We start from the raw sequence: 14,146 nt of genomic DNA, 5'->3' as shown, positions 1-14,146 counted from the left end.
AACCATAATGCTATGAAACTAGAAATCAACTACAAGAGAAAATCTGGGAAAGTGACAAACTTGGAGACTAAACAACATGCTACTGAACAACCAATGGATCAATTAAGAAATTAAAGGAGAAATCAAAGAATATCTGGAGACAAATGAAAATGAGCATACACCATACGAACTCATATGAGATGCAGCAAAAGCAGTCGTGAGAGGGAAATTCAAAGCAATACAGGCCCACCTTAACAAACAAGAAAAATCTCAAATAAGCAATCTTAAACTACACCTAACTGAACTAGAAAAAGAAGAACAAACAATGCCCAAAATCAGTAGAAGGAGGGAAATAATAAAAATTAGAGCAGAAATAAACAAGATTAAAACAACAGCAACAACAAACAGTAGAAAGGATCAATGAAACTAAGAGCTGGTTCTTTGAGAAGATAGAAAAAACTGACAAATCTTTAGCTAGACTCACTAAGAAAAAAAGAAAGAAGCCTCAAATAAATAAAATTATAAATGAAAGAGGAGAAATTACAACAGACACTACAGAAATACAAAGGATTACAAGAGAATACTATGAAAAACTATATGCCAACAAACTGGACAATCTAGAAGAAATGGATAAATTCTTAGACTCCTTTAACCTCCCAAAACTGAACCAAGAAGAAATAGAGAATCTGAATAGGCCTATCACAAGTAAAGAGATTGAAACAGTAATCAAAAACTTCCCAAAAAACAAAAGTCGAGGACCAGATGACTTCTTTGGAGAATTCTACCAAACATTAAAAGACAATTTAGTACCTATCCTCCTCAAACTATTCCAAAAAATTGAAGAAGACAGAACAGTTCCTAACACATTTTACGAAGCCAACATCACTCTGATCCCAAAGCCGGACAAGGAAAACACAAAGAAGGAAAACTATAGACCAATATCGCTAATGAAGCTAGATGCAAAAATCCTCAACAAAATATTGGCAAACTGAATACAGCAGTACAGTAAAAATATCATACACTGTGATCAAGTGGGATTCATACCAGAGACACAGGGATGGTTCAACATCCACAAATCAATCAATGTGATATGACACATTAACAAATGAGGAATAAAAGCCACATGATCATCTCAGTAGATGCAGAGAAAGCATTTGACAAGATCTAACATCCATTTATGATAAAAACTTTCAATAAAATGGGTATAGAAGGAAAGTACCTCAACATAATAAAGGCCATATATGACAAACCCACAGCCAACATCATACTCAACGGGGAAAAATTGAAAGCCATCCCTCTGAGAATAGGAACAAGACAGGGGTGCCCACTGTCACCACTGTTATTCAACACAGCACTGGAGGTTTTGGCCAGAGCAATTCAGCAGGAAAAAGAAATAAAAGGAATCCAAATTGGCAAGGAGGAAATGAAACTCTCGCTGTTTGCAGATGATATGATTTTATATATAGAAAACCCTAAAGGATCCATCAGAAAACTATTAGAAATAATCAACAGCTACAGCAAAGTTGCAGGGTACAAAATCAACTTACAAAAATCAGTTGCATTTCTTTTTCTTTCTTTCTTTTTTTTTTTTTTAGGAAGATTAGCCCTGAGGTAACATCTGCCACCAATTCTCCTCTTTTTGCTGAGGAAGACTGGCCCTGAGCTAACATCCGTGCCCATCTTCCTCTATTTTATATGTGGGACACCTGCCACAGCATGGCTTGATAAGTGTTGTATAGGTCCATGCCTGGGATCCAAACTGGCAAACCCTGGGCCAGCTAAGCAGAGTGCATGAACTTAACCACTATATCATTGGGCCAGTCCCCTAGTTGCATTTCTATACTCTAATAACAAACTAATGAAAGAGAACTCAAGAATACCATCTCATTTACAATTGCAACAAAAAGAATAAAATATCTAGGAATAAATTTAACCCAGGAGACCTATACAATGAAAACTATAAGACATTATTGAAAGAAATTGATGATGATGTAAAGAAATGGAAAGATATTCCATGCACATGGATTGGAAGAATAAACATAGTTAAAATGTCCATACTGCCCAAAACAATCTACAGATTCAATGAAATCCCAATCAGAATCCCAATGACATTCTTCAGGGAAGTAGAACAAAGAATCTTAATTCATATGGGGCAGCAAAAGACCCTGAATAGCTAAAGCAATCCTGAGAAAAAAGAACAAAGCTGGAGGCATCACAATCCCTGACTTCAGAATATACTACAAAACTAATCAAAACAGCATGGTACTTGTACAAAAACAGACACATAGATCGATGGAACAGAATTGAAAGCCCAGAAATAAATTCACACATCTACGGACAGCTCATCTTTGACAAAGGAGCTAAGAACATACAATGGAGAAAGGATCTCTTCAATAAATGGTGTTGGGAAAACTGGACAGCCACATGGAAAATAATGAAAGTAGACCATTATCTTATACCAGATACAAAAATTAACTCAAAATGGATCAAAGACTTGAAGCTAAGATGTGAAACCATAAAATTCCTAGAAGAAAATTTAGGCAGTAGACTCTTTGACATCAGTCTTAGAAGGATCTTCTCAAATACCGTATCTACTCGGGCAAAGGAAACAAAAGGAAAAATAAACAACTGGGACTTCATCAGACTAAAGAGCTCCTGCCAGGCAAAGGAAACTAGAAACAAAACGAAAAGACAACCTACCAACTGGGAGAAAATATTTGCAAATCATATATCCGACAAGGGGTTAATCTCCAAAATACATAAAGAACTCACACAACTGAACAACAGCAAAAAAACAACCCGATCGAAAAATGGGCAGAGCAAAGGCTTAATATCCATAATATATAAAGAACTCTCACAACTCAACAACAAAAAATCAAACAACCCAATCAAAAAATGGGCTGGAGACATGAACAGACATGTCTCCAAAGAAGATATACTGATGGCCAACAGGCACATGAAAAGATGCTCATCATCGCTGATCATCAGGGAAATGCAAATCAAAACTACACTAAGATATCACCTTACACCCATTAGAATGACAAAAATATCTAAAACTAATAGCAACAAATGTTGGAGAGGTTGTGGAGAAAAAGAAACCCTCATACACTGCTGGTGGGAATGCAGACTGGTGCAGCCACTATGGAAAACAGTATGAAGATTCCTCAAAAAATTAGAAATAGAACTACCATACGATCCAGCCAGCCCACTACTGGGTATTTATCCAAAGAGCTTGAAGTCAGCAATCCCAAAAGTCCTATGCACCCCAATGTTCATTGCAGCATTATTTACAATAGCCAAGACATGGAAGCAACCTAAGTGCCCATCAACAGATGATTGGATAAAGAAGATGTGGTACATATATACAATGGAATACTACTCAGCTGCAAAACAGAACAAAATCATTCCATTTGCAATACCATGGATGGACCTTGAGGGAATTATGTTAAGTGAAATAAGCCAGCGAGAGAAGGACAATCTCTGTATGACTCCACTCTTATGAGGAATTTAAAAATGTGGACTAAGAACAGTTTAGTGGATACCAGGGGAAAGGTGGGGTGGGGGGTGGGCACAAAGGGTGAAGTGGTGCACCTACAACACGAATGACAAACATTAACGTACAACTGAAATTTCACAAGATTGTAACCTATCATTAACTCAATAAAAAAAATTTTAAAAAATGGGCAGAGGATATGAACAGATATTTTCCCAAAGAAGATATACAGATCGCCAACAGGCACATGAGATGTTCAACATCACTAATCATCAGGGAGATGCAAATCAAAACTACACTAAGATACCACCTTACACCCTTTGGAATGGCTATATTCACCAAGACAAAAAATAACAAATGTTGGAGAGGGTGTGGAGAAAAGGGAACACTCATACACTGCTGGTGGGAAGGCCAACTGGTGCAGCCACTATGGAAGACAGTATGGAGACTCCTCAAAAAACTAAAACTAGAAATACCAGCTATTCCACTGCTGAGTATTTATCCAAAGGACTTGAAATCAAGAATTCAAAGAGACTTATGAACCCCTGTGTTCACTGCAGCATTATTCGCAATAGCCAAGATGTGGAAGCAACCCAAGTGCCCATCGACTGATGATTGCATAGAGAAGATGTGGTATATATATACAATGGAATACTTCTCAGCCGTAAAAGCAGAGAAAATTGTCCCATTTGCAACAACATGGATGGACCTCGAGGGTGTTATGTTAATCGAAATAAGCCAGACAGAGAGAGACAAACACCATACAATTTCACTCATATGTGGAAGATCAACAAACACATGGATAAAGAGAACAGATTAGTGGTTACCACAGGCGAAGGGGTTGGGGTGGGCGTAACAGGTGAAGGGGCCCATCTGTATGGTGACTGACAAATCAGAATGTACAACTGAAATTTCACAATGTTTAAACTATTATGACCTCAATAAAAACAAGAAAACAATCCCCCAACTCCTGCAAAACAAGAACAAAGTGATTCTCATACTCAGGCGAGGCATAGTCATAATGCAGTGTCCCTCGCAGGCCCACAGGGGGCCCCAGACGGCCTTTACTGCTTTTGAACTTGGTGTTTACAGACAAGCTGCTGTTGCCCTTTGATCTGCGCCTGATTATGTTGCTGACCGTTGCCCTTGAAGTCCTGAGAATGTTATGTATTCAGAGATTTCAGGAAACTGGGGAGAAGTGGTTGGGGATTCAGTGTGAATTCATTTAAAAGAATTTCCAGGACTGGTGAGTAAAAATCCTTCCTCTCTGTGGACATGGGAAAGTGCTTAAAAATCCAACATTTTGCACCTTTTCTCTTCATTTGCATCTATTTATAAATATGAAATCTATATAAAATCTAAAATTAGTTTCTGTTTGTCATGACTCGGTGCATAGGATTTTGTCATTTCTGATACCTCCTAACAGATAACTTTGTAAATTGTCTTATCCATTATACAGGGGCAAGTTTCTAGAAACTGGGGATTATGCTTGTGTTTTATTTCTTGGTTGGTTTGTTGGTAGCACCATATGCTAACAAATGATTGGTAAGTATACTTGATTATAAAAATGACGAAAAGACACAGATATGAAACAATTCTGTGTGATTAGTATTCCTACAAAATGCTCTCTCTCTAGGACATTTTGTGAAACAGCCTTTTGGGATCCCCACCCCAACTCCTTTAATGTCCCAGTGGATTTATAATCTGTTAATGTTAAAGTAAATAACACTTTTGTAATGAGTAGTGGGTGATATGCCCTTTTGAGAATCTAACTGTAAGTAAATACATACCAGGTCTGGTGCAATCGATAATCTTTCTATTGGCATCTGGTAAAGGAATTTATTGGTAAGTGTGGGTTGCATCCAGAGAGCAGACTGTGCAGGGCAGGAGCCTGTAGTGAATAAGAGTGGAGGGAGGGGCTGGTCCAATGGTTCCGCGGTTAAGTGCGCATGTTCCACTTCAGTGGCCCGGGGTTCACCGGTTCGGATGCCGGGTGTGGACATGGCACTGCTTGGAAAGCCCATGCTGTGGCAGGTGTCCCACATATAAAGTAGAGGAATATGGGCATGGATGTTAGCTCAGGGCCAATCTTCCTCAGCAAAAAAAGGAGGATTGGCAGCAGTTAGCTCAGGGCTAATCTTCCTCAAAAAAAAAAAAAAAGAAGAAGAAGAGTGGAGGGAAAGCTTGAGGTGGGAGCACAAAGAAACGGCAGTGGGATGGATCTGAGCCTGGCCTTTGGAAACGTGTAAGACATGCTTTAGAATCCAGAGGCAAACACAATGACATTGACATTTTTGAAGAGTCCAGGCCAGTTATTTTGTAGAATGTTACTTAGTTTGGGGTTTGTCTGATGTTTACTCATGACTAGATTCATATTATGCATTTCTGGCATAAAGGATGTTTCCTTCCTGGTGAGTCAGGAATTGATCTGCAATTTTTATCCAAAATTGTCCCCCCCCCCCCACATTATTTTTCATTCTACCTGATGTACCTGGAGACTCTCCAGAAGTTTGTACAGAGAAACAGTCTTTGTTCTGATTTCTTTTAAATAGAATTCATTCTAAAGATCACATTATACCCATTCTTTTGCTCCTTAAACCTTTCAAGAGCTTTTGACCGAAAGCAGTGGAAAAAATTTGACTGTCTAAACTTTGCCCTGCAGAGTTGGACCCTGTAACTTATTCATTTATTGGCTGTGGATATGTAGGTTGTACTTTGAAATATCTTGCGCTATCTTAGATTTCATATTTAATGCTGGCTGGAGGATCTAACCAAGGAGGGGAAGGATACTAGGATGCATGAGTGAGCAGTGAGGTTACAGTGAGGTTATATTTTTTATATAAAAATAGCAGCTTTAGGGGCCGGCCCAGTGGGGTAGCAATTAAGTTTGCACACTTGGTGGCCAGGTTTCGTGGGTTTGAATCCCAGTCACCAGCCTACAAGCCACTCATCAGGCCATGCTGTGGCAGCATCCCACATACAAAACAGAGGAAGACTGACACGCATGTTAGCGCAGGGCCAATCTTCCTCACACACACACACAAACACACACAAACAAATCCCAAACTCAAACAGCTTTATTGAGATATAACTCACATACCATAAAAACACACCCTGAAGTGTACAATTCAGTAGTTTTTAGTACATTCACAGAGTTGTGGCGATGCAACCATCACCAGTATCTAATTTTGGAATGTTTTCATTATCACTGCAGTTTTAAGAGTAACAAATTTAAATCCCCTGCTGAAATGGCCAGAGGCAGAGCTTCTGTTTGAAAGATCTGAGGGGTGGGGGGGCTCTCCCCGGCCGCTAGTTGTGAAGGAGCGCGGAGATGCCACAGACTGCAGGGGCCGCAGAGGGCTTCCCCGGAGGGTGCAGCGTTAAAGGGCAGGAGGCCTCCCCGCTGGCTGCAGGGCCGGTGACTGGAGCACTAAGGATGAAGGTCTGGGATTCACGCAGAAGTCACAGAGCCCCAGCACCCACTGGCCTGGGCCCTGAGCCCCTTCTGAACCCCAGCGGATTTACTAAAAAGCTACTCTCCGGGTGCTGGCAGCGCTGTAGTTCTCAGTCCTCATCATGATGACCTCTCTGAGTAGGTCCTACTTTCATCCAGGCTAGTGCTGCTGACTCTTTGTGTTGAAAGACAAATTTGTTTTTAAATTTCCCCATCCATCCGGGACCAATACATGTGGAAAATACAGTAACAGTGAATTGCTAGAAAGATGAAATACAGAAGACGTGCAAGCTTGGGTTTATTGTTTCTAGCTTCAGCTGACAACGTCCCTGTATCAGGTTGCTGTAAGGGTTCCTAGTCTCCTGGGCTCCGTCTCTGTGCTCGGTCTGCGGATGGCACTTTGAGCAGCTCTCCTCCAAAGCAGAGGCGGAGCCTTAGCGGGGCGAAGGGGCTTTGCCAGGCGCTCAGGTAACCGCGGCGGGGCGGGACTGAACCTGGACGGCCCGGGACCGCCCCGCTCGGAGCCTGGGCGGAGTCAGCGCCGGCGGCGATAGACGAGCTGGGCGGGAGTGTGCAGCCGGCAGCCGGAGGGACCGCGCCTGCCGCCGCCGGAGCCGGGAGCCGGGGAGACGCCGATCGTAAGCGCCCGGGCGGCGGGGAGCGCGCTCCCAGGACGCCGAGGCGGATCGGGATCGCGGGCTGGGGCGCGGCGGCCGCGGCTGGGGGGCGTGCAGGGCAGCCGGGCGACCTGCAGACAGGCTCACGCTTCTGGGGCGCCCCACAGCTCCATCTCCACCCGAGGGACTGCGGATTCGGACCCCCATCGGGGCGCAGCGGGGGCCCCGGGAGGCTCTCCGGGAGCACACTGCTGCCGGGGCTGCGTCTCGTTCCCGCAGTGAATGCACTTGGCCCGGAGTCGTAAGACCCATCTCAGGGCTTTAGGATGAAGTGGGCTTTCCTGCCATCTCTGTCCGCTGCCCCCGTTTTTCCCTCTCTCGGCCCCTTGCCCTTCTCTCCTGCCTTCTCCGCTCGACGCACAGAAGAGGAAACCGGGCCTGGGGTTAATAGCTCACCGTGTGGGAGAAGCCGAGGAGTGTGATCAGGCCGAGGAAAAGCGCGGCGGGGACCCGAGCGTCAGGCAGCCGCCCTCCCTGGCAGGGGCGGATTCACCGGGAGGCGGTGGAACAGAAGCTTCTGGCCCCTCGCTTGCCCTGGCTCTTCTGAAGCCTTCCTGGTGGGTGGTGGGGGGGTGATGGTGGTGGAGTGGCTCTAGCAATGTTATAATCCTGATTTCGACTTATTTTTCTTAAAGCTGCGTGTCCCTCCCCCCCCCCCCCCCCCCCCGCCATAAGCTTCAGGCTCCACAGAGCCTGCGTCTGCACCTGGCTCCTAGATGGGCAGACATCGCCCTCCCTTCCCTGACGCCCCTCTCTGCCCTGGCAGCTCCGTGAGGGCTCTGCCCGTGGGGGTGGGCCGGGAGGTAGGGGGACCGTGCATTTGGTCCCTCAGCGCCCAGCACAGCGCCTTGGCCTGGATTTAGGAGCTGTCGTGGGAAATTGTTGAGGACGGTGGGAATCGTGCCTGTTTCCTTCTGCGCCACTCCACTCGGCAGCCTCCCCTGAATTCAGCACAACTGAAAATAAACATTTGCAGGAAGCCACGGTGCTCCAGAAAGTAGCATTGTCCTCTGGGGCTGGGCTTGCTTCTTTGAAGGAGTCGGGCTTCGGGGTCCCCTGGGGAACTTTCACCAGCCCCACCGGGTCTGACTTAGCGCCAGGCTCTGGGAGTGTTCAGCACACAGTTTTTCTTTCTCAAATTTCTGCACCGGGGAGGGCCATGTGAAGAAGTGTGGGTCGTGCTTAGGGACTGCCCTCTGTGGGAGCATGCCCTTCTGGGGGTTGCAGTTTTGTTATTATAAACAAAATAAACTTGTAAAATATAAAGTCTGTTAGAAGATGTGTGCCACGGAGAAAAGTAAAGCATGGAAGAGGGAAAGGGAGTGTCAGGTGACAGACGAAGGCCACACTGAGAGGTGACATTTGAATAATCCTGAGCAGTAAGGGAGGGGCAGGCTGCTGTCTGGGCTGACAGTTCCCCGGGCTGCGGGAAGAGCAGGTGCAGAGGCCCTGTGGCAGACGCATGACCGGCCTGGATGAGCTTTATGTCTGTTTGCTGAGTGTGGACCATGCTGCCACCAGCGTCCTTTGGTGTGAGCGACCTACTAGATAAACTGAACTGGCCCAGCCTGGGAGCGAGAGGACTCCAAACTTTCTGCTGCCTGCCCCCACCTCTCCGCCATCCCAGTTCCAGGAAAGGGAAGACTTCCATCAAAAATAACTGCTCAGCAAGGCAGCCAGGGTGAACCTCAGGACCATCTGCTCCAACCCACATGCTCTGTGCATGCTCCCACCTGCCTCCCAGCTGGGCCTTCAGCACTCTGGCTGGGACCAGGCAAGTGACCAATGAGGGCTCTTTGGGCAGAGGGACCTTTAGAGAAAGGAGGAGGTGGGGTACCACCCCCACTCTCCTCCTGTGGTGTCCTGATTCATGTCTGCTTCTAAATGCGGCAGCAAGCAGAGCTCCCAGGAAGCCCTGGGTCACCAGTGCACAGCCCCTCCAGTCCACGTTCGAGCCCAGCATGTCCCAGGCCCGGGCCCCCAGTGCACAGGGCCCCTCCAATCCATGTCAGAGCCCAGCGTGCCCCAGGCCCAGTGAGTGCCCTCCTGGCACCTTAACTTCCCTTCCAGCATGTGAAGATGGGGTCTGCCCAGACTCCATTTCTCCATTCTTGAGCTGAGATACTCAAAGACATGGAACACAGCTGGGCTTACAAAATCCGGGAGGGCCGAGGGTGGGCTGGTCCCTGGGCTGGAGGGGGATGGAGAGAGCGGGCCTGTGGGGACTTGAGGGGCGTCTAGGGTCTGCTCAAAACTCTCCTCGGATAGGGCCCTAGATCCCATCACTGGTGACTCAGTCCTTTGGGAGGTGTACAATGATGTGGAAAGGTTCATGTCCCAGTTCTGCTGTGAATGTGTCCCCTCCGTGGACCCGATCCGTAAAATGAGCTTGGGCTCTCCAATCCGCAAGAGCCCTCGCAGCTCTGACATGGGCTGTTCTGTGGTCGAGAAGCCCAAAGGGAACATGTAGGTGGAGAGCGGTCGGTTTTGACGGGGCCTGGGTGGGCCCTGCAGCTTCTGCGGGGTGTGCTGAGGGCAGCTTCTGGGGGAATGAGGGCCCTGGCCCAGGGCGTGGGGAGCAGGGCCTCAGACAGGTAAGGGCAGAAGAGTCACTGCCCAGCCTTGCTGGCCTCTTGGGGTCCCCTGTGGGGTGCCTGGGGGTGCTTCTTGGCCTAAGCCGGGCAGTTTAGGAGTCTCCAGGGGGCCGTGTGGGGACGGTGGGCAGAGAGAAGGCCCCCAACAGTCCCTCCAAGAGGGAGCAAAGCTCTGCCAAGGCTCCAGCCGCTCCCTGCCCGGAGGAGGGAGGCGTGGCCGGCACTCCAGAAAGAGCGCCTCTGACCAAGGAAACAACTGTGCAATCCTCCCCTGGGTTATAAAATTAAACACACAGTTGTCCAAAGCAAGTTCAAACCAGAACGGCCTCTTCTGCCATCAAAGTTGACTTGCCTTGCCAGAAAAGGTCATAGTTCATCCTTTCTCACCAGAGAGCAGCTGTTTTCACTCTCTGAAGGCTAGCCTAGAGCCGCCCTCCCGGTGGGCTCGAAGACCTGGAGTGGAGTCTTCATGCCCGCAGGACCCCACTGTCTCTCTTTCCTTCTGTGGCCTGGCTGGTGCCCACTGTTCTCATAAGGAGCCAATTTAGTGCACGGTCCAGCCACTGCAAAGCCACACCTGTGAGGCTCTATGAGGCCTAAGCAAAAGTGCTTGCATTAGGGAAAAAAATATTCTTCTCTCTGAGGAATTCAAAGACTTTCCAGAAGATTCTGTAGCTAACCCACAACCGGGGACGACAGGCCTGGTCCTGAGTCAGGATCGAAGGAGTTTTTGCTTCCTTTAGTGTTTAGGAAGATTGATAAACAGACTGAATTAAAATGTCTTCTTGGCACTTACTGGCTGGGTTAACTCGAGCAAACCACTTAGCCTCTCTGAGCTGCTGCTACTGCTTCTTCTTTTTTGGTGAGGAAGATTGGCCCTGAGCTAACATCTATGCCCATCTTCTTCTATTTTGAATGTGGGACGCCAACACCGCATGGCTTGATGAGCGGTATGTAGGTCCACACCCCTGATTGGAACCCTGGGCTGCTGAAGTGGAGCATGTGAGCTTGACCGCTACGCCACTGGGCCAGCCCTTGAGCTCATTTTTAAATCTCTTTAAAACCCTTTGCTTCTCAGGGTTATTGTAGTACCTGAGAGGATGTGTTTAAGAGTCTTCCCACCCTCCTATCACAGCCCCAGCTTCTCTGGGCTTCCTCACGGAGCTCGTGGTGTCCAGACACACGCCCACGCCCTGGGAGGGTTCTGTGCATCCTCACCCTGGGCCCACCCGGCTGTCTCCGGCCGGCTGTAGCCTGTGCCATGAGCCTGAGAGGCTGCGGTCGGCCCAGGTGCCCCTGTGCAGCAGGGAGCCGCACAGTGCTCCTCAGAGAGGCCAGGCAGAGGCCCTCCCCACTTCCTGAGGGTCCCCCCTCAGGTTGCCCCCGACACTCTGCCTGGGACTTGGCTTGCCCTGTCGGATGAGCCACCTTTGCTGCATGGCGTGGTGACTCTCCAGTTGTATTCCGACTCAGGCCTTTTAGAAAGTAGGAGAGGGGCCAGCCCAGTGGCGTGGGGGTTAGGTTTGCATGCTCCACCTTGGCGGCCCGGGGTTTGCAGGTTCGGATCCCAGATGTAGACATGTGCACCGCTCATCAAGCCAGGCTGTGGCGGCATCCCACATACAAAACAGGAAGATGGGCACTGATGTGAGCTCAGGGCCAGTCTTCCTCACACACACAAAGTAGGAGAAATCCTTTGGTCCCAGTGTCAAGCCCCATGATGGGCCCTGCAGAGACAAGGGCAGTTCAGAGAAGCCTCACTCTCTCACCAACTCTTTGGGGGAAAATGGATGTTCTTTCCTGGTTTGTTGCCTGCGGCAGGACCTGTGTGCTACAGCAAGTTGTCCCTGGGAGGTGGCAGGCGGGCACAGGTGGCGGCAGGCGCCCCTCCCTCAGGACCTGGGGAGACTGTTGAAATGGGGCAGGCTACCTTCAGAGTCGCCCTCAGGGCCTTTGATTGAACTCCAACGGTATTTTTTAGCCTTTTGTGACTTTCTGTTCATTTTTGCAACCTAGACATTGCCACAAGCAAACTCACTCCCACCAAGACACCAACAACCCGGGACGTTCCTCGGAACTCTGACCCACGTTGTTAGGGCTGCCTTGCACAGCACAGGGGCCACTGCCACTGTGTTCCAGAGCCGGCTCAGGTTACCCAGCGGTGGCCAGCTAACAGTGCTATCCTCTTACACGCTCCTGAGGAAGCTTCCAGATGGGGAGGGAGCACATGAGTGAGGAGCAGCAGACTTGGCAGGGGAGGGAGGCCGAGTGTGGCTGTGGTGGGAAGGAAATCGAATCCCTGTGTTAAGTGGCCCACTCCTTTGTCCCCTGAAATAGGAGTGCTCTACACACGAATGGAAAATGCCGAGTGCTGGAATTCCACAGAAGGGAGTGCTTTCCACTTGAGTTTCTTCTCTGGTGACTCAGCACCCAGGGAGAACTCATCGGCTCTTACTGAATTGGCAGAACGTGAGGTGGACCAGGACCTCCTCTGAAACTCCCCAGGCCTGAGCGCGAGCCCCCTGCGGGGTGGAGAGCGTGGTCCCACTTTGAGTTCTGGAACTCAGAGCCTGCATGGAAGGTTGTGGGAACGAGCTTGTGGTGGGCCCCAGCTCAGGGGCATTTAAAATCCGTGGAGGTCGTCAGCCCCTTTCTAAAGGTGCTCAGGGTTGGCCAGCCCCCCAACGTGGGCCTCCCCCTCACCCATCCAGATGCTGCACGGCAGGTCCTGTGGGCCCCTGGCTCAAGGCCATTCCCTCCCACACTTTCTGCTTTCCAGCCCTGCTGGCCTTCGGTGTCATGCTCCCTGCTGGAGCCCTCTGCTCCTCCTCTTCCGAGGAGCCCTCCTTAACTCCCCGTCTCGCTCAGGAAGCACTTCCTCAGGGAAGATGGCTCAGCTCCGGGCTCGCTGCTGCCGCTTGTGTGCTCAGGATTCACACAAAAAACGCCGCTGCCTGTGACAGCCGCTCTGTGTGCAGCCCCTTCATCCCAGCTACCTCGTACCTCCTCCCCGCCCGGTAAGGGAAGGACTTCATTCTCCCTGTCTTACGGATGGGGAGACTGAGGCCGGAGAAGTAGAGTCCCTGGCCTGAGGTCACGTGGCTGGCACGTGGCAGGGCCGGATTCAGAGCAGGCATTCAGGCGGGCTGGCTCCCGACTCCCTGAAGATGGGGTGGGGCTGGAGCCCAGTGGGAGGGGACAGGTGGGCAGCTCAGAGCACATAGGCCTTGAAGGCCACGCTAACCAGTGTTGCTGTGTCCCCAGGGCAGCAGGAAGCTCTCGAAGGGTTTTAACAGGGGGCATGACATGGTCAGCCTGGCATTTTCAAGAGACCACATCTTGAGGGGGCAAGCAGGTGTGGGGACTGGCAGGGGCTTGGCTGTCATCCGGGGAGAGCTCAGGACCGTGGGCGGGGTGTGGTCCGGGAGAAGGTGCAAGATGATCCCCGGAGGTGGAGCTGCCGGAATGTGCCGGATCGGATGTGGGTGAAATGAACGAGGGGGTTTCAAGGACGTCGCCCCAGTTTTTGACTTGGCATTCGGAAGGTGGGTAGTGCCAGCCACAGTGGGAGGGAACCCCAGAAGAAGACAACATCTCAGGGGACAAGTGAAGTTTCAGATGCCCCGGAGGAGGTTTCGAGATTTTCAGGAACAGTCAGGTTGCAGGTGGGTGTAGGGTCTGGAGCTCGGAGGAGGTCTGGGTTAGAGACACGACGTGTCTGTCATCTGATCAGAGGTGGCCACTAGAGCCACGTTTGCAGAAAGGATGGCCCAGTTCTCTGGCAGCTACTTTCTCTGACAGCCCAGCTGGTTTCACTTCCCCATTTCACATTTCTGCCAGCTCCCCGGCCCTCAGATGCCCATGGGTTTCTGGATTAACCTCGTCCTAGGGCCTTATGGCCAGTAGAAAGTCACGCAGCAGTTGTCCCAGCTGAGGCGGCTTGTTCCTG

At 49.4% G+C, this 14,146-nt stretch overlaps 1 protein-coding gene across 6 annotated transcripts in view; it reads left to right on the top strand.

Moving 5' to 3' along the window:
- Positions 1-14,146, top strand: part of EPHX1 (epoxide hydrolase 1) — a 53,867-nt gene that overhangs the window by 3,461 nt on the left and 36,260 nt on the right. The window contains exon 1 of one of the 6 annotated variants that reach the window (XM_070602678.1): positions 4,532-4,718. The exons of 1 other annotated variant lie outside the window; for it this stretch is intronic. The gene's annotated coding sequence lies outside the window, so the exon portion shown is untranslated. Of the gene's footprint in view, positions 1-4,531; positions 4,719-7,172; positions 9,378-12,534; positions 13,215-14,146 lie in introns of those variants that run through there. 4 more of the 6 variants (XM_070602677.1, XM_070602679.1, XM_070602682.1 and 1 more) reach the window with 4 other exon arrangements.

This window comes from Equus przewalskii, chromosome 31 (assembly GCF_037783145.1).
Source record: "Equus przewalskii isolate Varuska chromosome 31, EquPr2, whole genome shotgun sequence".
Lineage (NCBI taxonomy): Eukaryota > Metazoa > Chordata > Mammalia > Perissodactyla > Equidae > Equus > Equus przewalskii.
This window is presented reverse-complemented; position numbering and strand designations above follow the sequence as displayed.